We start from the raw sequence: 8,005 nt of genomic DNA, 5'->3' as shown, positions 1-8,005 counted from the left end.
TGTTGGTGGACTTAGATTAAATACATCAATACAATAAATTGAAAATGGACATTTAATGTGTTGGTGGACACAGGGGTAATAGACAGGTATAATAAATTGGAAATGGACCTTTAATATGTTGATGGACTTAGATTAAATACATTAATACAATAAATTGGAAATGGACATTTAGTATGTTGGTGGACACAGGGGTAATAGACCAATATAATAAATTGGAAATAGACCTTTAGTATATTGATGGACTTAGAGTGAATACAACAATACAATGAATTTGAAATGGACATTTAGTATGTTAGTGGACACAAGGGTAATAGACCAATACAATAAATTGGAAATGGACATTTAGTATGTTGGTGGACACAATAGACCAATACAATAAATTGGAACTGGACATTTAATGTGTTGGTGGACACAGGGGTAATAGACCAATATAATAAATTAGAAATGGACATTTAGTATGTTGGTGGACTTAGATTAAATACATTAATACAATAAATTGGAAATGGACATTTAGTATGTTGGTTGACTTAGAGTGAATTCACCAATAAAATATATTGGAAATGGACCTTTAGTATGTTGGTGGACACAGGGGTAATAGACCAGTATAATAAATTGGAAATGGACCTTTAATATGTTGGTGGACTTAGATTAAATACATCAATACAATGTTGGTTGACTTAGACTAAATACATCAATACAATAAATTGGAAATGGACATTTAATGTGTTGGTGGACACAGGGGTAATAGACCAGTATAATAAATTGGAAATGGACCTTTAATATGTTGATGGACTTAGATTAAATACATTAATACAATAAATTGGAAATGGACATTTAGTATGTGGGTTGACTTAGATTAAATACATCAATACAATACATTGGAAATGGACATTTAGTATGTTGGTGGACATAGATTAAATACATCAATACAATACATTGGAAATGGACATTTAGTATGCTGGTGGACTTAGATTAAATTCATTAATACAATAAATTGGAAATGGACATTAAATATGTTGGTGGACACAATAGACCAATACAATACATTGGAAATGGACATTTAGTATGTTAGTGGACACAAGGGTAATAGACCTATACAATAAATTGGAAATGGACTTTTAGTATGTTGGTGAACACAGGAGCAATAGTACATCAATACAATAAATTGAGAAATGGACCATTTAGTATGTTGGTGGACACAGGGATAATAGACCATTATAATAAATTGAAAATGGACATTTAGTATGTTGGTGGACACAATAGACCATTATAATAAATTGAAAATGGACATTTAGTATGTTGGTGGACACAATAGACCAATACAATAAATTTGAAATGGACATTTAATATGTTGGTGGACACAATAGACCAATACAATAAATTGAAAATGGACCTTTAGTATGTTGGTGGACACAGGGATAATAGACCATTATTATAAATTGAAAATGGACATTTAGTATGTTGGTGGAAGGGTAATAGACCATTATAATAAATTGAAAATGGACATTTAATATGTTGGTGGACACAGTAGACCAATACAATTAATTGAAAATGGACCTTTAGTATGTTGGTGGACACAGGGATAATAGACCATTATAATAAATTGAAAATGGACATTTAGTATGTTGGTGGACACAATAGACCATTATAATAAATTGAAAATGGACATTTAGTATGTTGGTGGACACAATAGACCAATACAATAAATTTGAAATGGACATTTAATATGTTGGTGGACACAATAGACCAATACAATAAATTGAAAATGGACCTTTAGTATGTTGGTGGACACAGGGATAATAGACCATTATTATAAATTGAAAATGGACATTTAGTATGTTGGTGGAAGGGTAATAGACCATTATAATAAATTGAAAATGGACATTTAATATGTTGGTGGACACAGTAGACCAATACAATAAATTGAAAATGGACCTTTAGTATGTTGGTGGACACAGGGATAATAGACCATTATAATAAATTGAAAATGGACATTTAGTATGTTGGTGGACACAATAGACCATTATAATAAATTGAAAATGGACATTTAGTATGTTGGTGGACACAATAGACCAATACAATAAATTTGAAATGGACATTTAATATGTTGGTGGACACAATAGACCAATACAATAAATTGAAAATGGACCTTTAGTATGTTGGTGGACACAGGGATAATAGACCATTATTATAAATTGAAAATGGACATTTAGTATGTTGGTGGAAGGGTAATAGACCATTATAATAAATTGAAAATGGACATTTAATATGTTGGTGGACACAGTAGACCAATACAATAAATTGAAAATGGACCTTTAGTATGTTGGTGGACACAGGGATAATAGACCATTATAATAAATTGAAAATGGACATTTAGCATGTTGGTGGACACAGGGATAATAGACCATTATAATAAATTGAAAATGGACATTTAGTATGTTGGTGGACACAATAGACCATTATAATAAATTGAAAATGGACATTTAGTATGTTGGTGGACACAATAGACCAATACAATAAATTTGAAATGGACATTTAATATGTTGGTGGACACAATAGACCAATACAATAAATTGAAAATGGACCTTTAGTATGTTGGTGGACACAGGGATAATAGACCATTATTATAAATTGAAAATGGACATTTAGTATGTTGGTGGAAGGGCAATAGACCATTATAATAAATTGAAAATGGACATTTAATATGTTGGTGGACACAGTAGACCAATACAATAAATTGAAAATGGACCTTTAGTATGTTGGTGGACACAGGGATAATAGACCATTATAATAAATTGAAAATGGACATTTAGCATGTTGGTGGACACAGGGGTAATAGACCAATACAATAAATTGGACCCACTGCCTTCCAGACACACACAGAGGGTCCTCAGACAACAGTGAGAAAGTGGTTCAATTTAGTGGGTAAATGGACAAGTAGCTGTGGTCAGCCCCGTCCCCTACTGGACACACTCCAGGGTCCTGTGGTCCCCCAGGGACAAAGTCTTGTAATATAGCGGGAAGGTGGACAAATAGTGTGTTCATGGTCAGCCCCGCCCCCTCCGTGACACCACCCCGCGGTCCGTGCGCCCCCAGGGACAAACTCCTGTAATATAGTGGGAATGTGGACAAATAGTGTGTTCGTGGTCATCCCCGCCCCCTCCCGGACACGCCCCAGCTGTCGGCCAATCAAAGGCTCGCTTCCGTGGGCTTTTCCCCAAAATAGCTTGTAAGGGGCCGTTTAGAGGCTACGTGGGTCGTTGGGGCGGTCCTTGGCACCCCGAGGGGGAAGTGACGCAATAAAGTGGCCATTTGGACCTATGGGGTTTTCGTGGTCAGCCCCCACCTTCCCCCAAAAAGAGCCCACCTGCGGTTTATTTGACTGGGGAGGGAGCCCACTGCAATAAGCCTGAGTTGGGACGTGGTGGCGCCACCCAGCGGTCGGCTGCAGGACTGCATGTAAATGCTTTCCGTTTTTGAACGCTCGTAGCGCGGCCACCGTGGGGCGCAGACGCTCGGGGACGCCTCTGGTCGTCTTCGGGGGACCCGCCGGTCGATGCGGAGCAGCGCTGCGCGTCGGCAAAAATCATCTAGGGGGCGTCGCGCAGCGTCCACGAACCAGCGTCCACGGAGCTACCGAATAAGCGCTCCGAGGACCTCCCGTCCTTACTACTTCCCTAGGTATTTTTACTGTATTTTAAAAAAACAATAAATGTGTAACCCATCAGTGGAAAGGAGGAGGCAATAACTGGCTTGACAGTATAAATGATAGTTTAATAATAAACTGAACCAAAAGGACACAAACATAAACAGGTGTTGGACAGCTGTCCACAACTCTCTCTCACTGCCGTCGCTGGTCAGCCTTATCCCTCTCGAGCTTAATGAGCCTAATTAGGGGCCGTGTGTGTGTAATCACAACCCGGCCCCGCCCTCCGCCCTGCCACATTCCTCCCTTGTTCTCTCAGGCTGGGGAGCACCCGGCATGATGTACATTCCCCCACCCTCGTTCCAGCCCCATCTGCCGGCAGGTCATCCCCATTTTCCTGGAACTGGGAGGGGACAAGGGGAGGAAAAAAAACAAAAACAAACAACAAAAAAAAAACAAAACATGGTACTTACACCGTAACAGTGATTATACCAACTTAAAATATAATCATATTTAAAAAGAGAGGGAAAGGCCAATGCGGAGCGGCAGCGGGAGAGAGAGAGGAGAGAGAGAGAGAAAAAAATATATAATTTACTCGCCGGTTCTCCGACACGCCGTAGCCTGGTCCTCGGCCACTCCTCCACCCTCTGGTGGACAACAGCCACGCCTCCCCAGGTGGATCGGAGGCAGTCCTCTGGCCCCTGGAAGACGGAATGCCCCACCGTATTTTCGGTGGATGGTAGGGGTCTCCCCTGCCCCTGGCAGCGGTCCTCCCGCTCCAGGCAGTCGGATGGCCACGGCTGCTCCGTTGGGGTGGATGGTAGTGGTGGGGACTCTACTACAGCGCATCCCTCTTCCTTCCCGGGTTTCGGCACCAGCGTAACCCATCAATGGAAAGGAGGAGGCGAGAACCGGCTTGACAATATAAATTATAGTTTAATAATAAACTGAACCAAAAGGACACAAACATAAACAGGTGTCGGACAGCTGTCCATAAATCTCTCTCTCTGTCGCACTGCTGTCTCCGGTCGGCCTTATCCCTCTCAGGTTTAATGAGCCTAATTAGGGGCCAGGTGTGTGGAATCACAACCCGGCCCCGCCCTGCGCCCTGCCACAAAATGGTAAGTAGCCTATTCTAACCCACTTCTGTTGAAAGCTGGAATCAACCAACCTGATTTCAAATGTTTACCATCCAAAAATAGATGACTCCGCATTTGCTCACTCCCCCGCCTTCCAGCCAGTGACCCAAAAATAATTTTAAGTCCACCATCATGAAAGACATATATCAATTCTCTAAATGAACTGCGAGGAGTTGAGGAAAGAGGAAGCTTCCAGAAGAATAATTTTTTTGGTAAAAAAAACAACACCTGATATAAACATACATTTTCCTCTTTTACATAATGCAAAACAATGTTTTAAGTCGCGTTTTACCTTTGTGGTTTGCCATATATTTCACATACTTTAACAGTGCAGCTTGCTTTAAAAGGAATAGTTTCACCAAAAAAGATAATGTTCTCATTATTTAAACAAAGATATTTTTATGGAGATATGATTTCTGTTTGTCCACACAATGCAAGTCAATAGGGTCTAAAATAGGGATTGGTAATTTTGTCTACTCGAGTTCTCTTCGAGTACTTGAGGGGTAATGACATGTACATAACTGTATATATAATAACATGTCTGACAATCATCTTTGGCTGCTGCATTGCGTTTTGTTGTTCCAGTGTATCATCTATTCATTATTATAGGCTGTTATAAAATAATCTGTTACAAAATGTAAAAAGATTGCATAATCAAAATATAATGCATCATATTTTGTCATTATGTTAAGATTCACTGCCCAACTCAGTGAAAAAATGTGCACAACACGCGTCTGTCTGTACTTACTTCAGGTTACCGTAGTAATCTTAGTAAGAGCACATCCGTTTTATTAGTGACTGTATGAACCGTCTATTTTCAAATCAAGGTAGCCTTAACAGGAGATGCCATGACCATCGCATTTTTAATATGCGTGTTAAGTTGAAGTTCAGTTTTGAAGATGCTGCATTCTGTTCCATTTAGCTGTGCTCTGTCTAGCTGTTTGAAACACTCGCCTGCTGTAAATGCGCTGCTTCAGCATGTTGAGTCCACTGCCACACGCCTGGTGTGTGTGTCTCCCCAAGTGTTTGCTCCTGTGGGGGAAAGCCTCAATGGTCCATACTGTTGTTGCTGTGATGTTTAATGTAGCGATCCATTCAACTCGAATAGTCTGAATTTCCACCTTTCAACTGGGGAAAATGCAACAGAATGACACTTTATGTCGGACTTCTAACTTGGAAACTCATGTGGAAAATTTAAACTCCCATTTCATCAAGATGCAGGTGTGTGTTACATCACGCAAACATGTTGGCACCCAGGGCAGGGAGGTTTACAGTCAGTGACAAACATTCACTTTTATTAAACAATATCCATTAATGATTCAAAGTTCTTAAATTAAATGATAATAAAACATGTTTAGCAAATGTTTTGCAGAGACAGGTGTTCAAAACACGGTTAATTACACTATTTTGATTATCGTAACGATAGCATTGCAGTGTCGTATGTCAGTTTGGTTGCTATGAGACATCTCTGACAATCAATGTACCCCTCTTTGACACGTTTGTGTTTAGTTGTGAGGTAATTTTCACTGAATTTCGAATTGAGAACTCGTCATGCATGATCACCATCGATCATCGTTTTCATGATCAATCATTGCTGGCACGTCTGAGTACCTGAGTATTCGAGTACTCATGCCCATCCCTAGTCTAAAACTTTTAAGCTTCAAAAAGTACAAAAAGGTAGCATAAGGTTAATCAATAAGAGTCAAGTGGTTTAATCCATGACTTAAAATCTGCTGTCACAGCATGAAAAGCTCCATTACACTTCCTTTTGCTCTGTACATGCTGTACACGTGCTCTGCGCATATGATTTATTTAGAATGTCTTTATTAGCCAAGCTAAAAAAAAACAAAACAAAAAAAAAACAAAAACAAAGCAATACATAAATAAATAAATAAAACACCCCAAGACTGAACATGCCAATATTCCCAAGAAATATTTAGACATACTCTCCCAGGCTGCGGAGTGAGAACTATGTAAAAGTAATCAAGGACAAGATGTATAAGTGCCTGTGCAAGCTTAGGCCCCTACCAGTGACAACTACCTGTGAGGTCATAGAGCATATCAGCTTCATGTTAATTTTTACTGTATGTATGTATATCAATCAGGCCTTGAGTCAATGCAAAAACCGCATGCTACTGCATCTCAGAATGCCACTTATCTTTCCTCAGTGTTTCCTCAGTGTTTCCTCAGAAATGTTTATCCAAAGGTTTATCCATGAGCCTCCTTGCTGATATAGCTATCTAATTTAAAAAATCTAACAGCAAGCTGTGCTGCAGCAATAGTCATGATAGTGAATGTACACCATACATTTTGCTTATTTGTTTTGCTAATTTCATTTAATAACTCCAGATTTGCTGATATATCAGTATTTCTCAATAAACACAATCAAATTTGTGCAATCAATAGAGATTTTTTCAGTTATGTGAAGCCCACCACATGTATTGTATTTTAATAAGCTTAGATGAGATTTACTATGTATTGGTTTAAATAAGATATCTCTTATTATAATTCATATGAATCTTGTGATTTGTATGTAATATTCCGCTTGTATACAATGTACTGTATCTATATTTTCTGCATTTCCTTTGTTCTTTTGCATACTTAGCATGGAATGTTTGTGCTTTTTTGGCTCTACTGTCCAACCTCTGAATGGAAGTGAATATAATAAATCAATAGAAATGAATGTTCAATTGGATATTGGCATGATTTGTATCCATATGCGTGCTCTAGTGGGGTTTTATAAATTTTTATGCATTTATATAAGATAATTCAGGAGGTCGTTCTGGATTACATATCCACTAATTTTCACATCCTAGTACATCTAAATGAATCTCTCTCTCTCTCTCTCTCTCTCTCTCTCTCTCTCTCTCTCCTTCTATTTTTTTGCTTGTTCCCCATTCTGCAAATGTTTGTCAACATCAACAACAAAAAATGTCCCAGTTACTGTAGTCTAATGGATTTTTTTATAGAATCCTCTATATTGCTGGGTGTACATCTTTAATATTTTATGAGACGACATGATTCATTCAATCTCACAGCAGGAAGCCCTGGGCCTTCATGTCTCTGAGCAGAGTCTGCTGTAGAAGACATGTTAGTATTACTCTATGAAGCCTTCACTCTTTCAGTGAGATTCACTCACATGCTGACACATGCTGCCACTCAAATCAGTGGGGTTTTGACAGAGCTGTGCTGAATGATTTTATTATATCCATTCAATAAG

General features: G+C 38.8%; 1 long non-coding RNA gene across 1 annotated transcript; it reads right to left on the bottom strand.

The window, feature by feature from the left end:
* Positions 1–1,317: 1,317 nt before the first annotated feature.
* Positions 1,318–2,595, bottom strand: LOC127425336 (uncharacterized). Its single transcript, XR_007894605.1, has 3 exons — positions 1,936–2,595; positions 1,558–1,771; positions 1,318–1,393 (listed from the first exon to the last, which is right to left on the bottom strand). It is a non-coding gene; the product is annotated as an uncharacterized LOC127425336 (long non-coding RNA).
* Between the last annotated feature and the right edge of the window lie 5,410 nt (positions 2,596–8,005).

The sequence above is a fragment of the Myxocyprinus asiaticus genome, chromosome 34 (genome assembly GCF_019703515.2).
Source record: "Myxocyprinus asiaticus isolate MX2 ecotype Aquarium Trade chromosome 34, UBuf_Myxa_2, whole genome shotgun sequence".
Classification (NCBI taxonomy): Eukaryota; Metazoa; Chordata; class Actinopteri; order Cypriniformes; family Catostomidae; genus Myxocyprinus; species Myxocyprinus asiaticus.
This window is presented reverse-complemented; position numbering and strand designations above follow the sequence as displayed.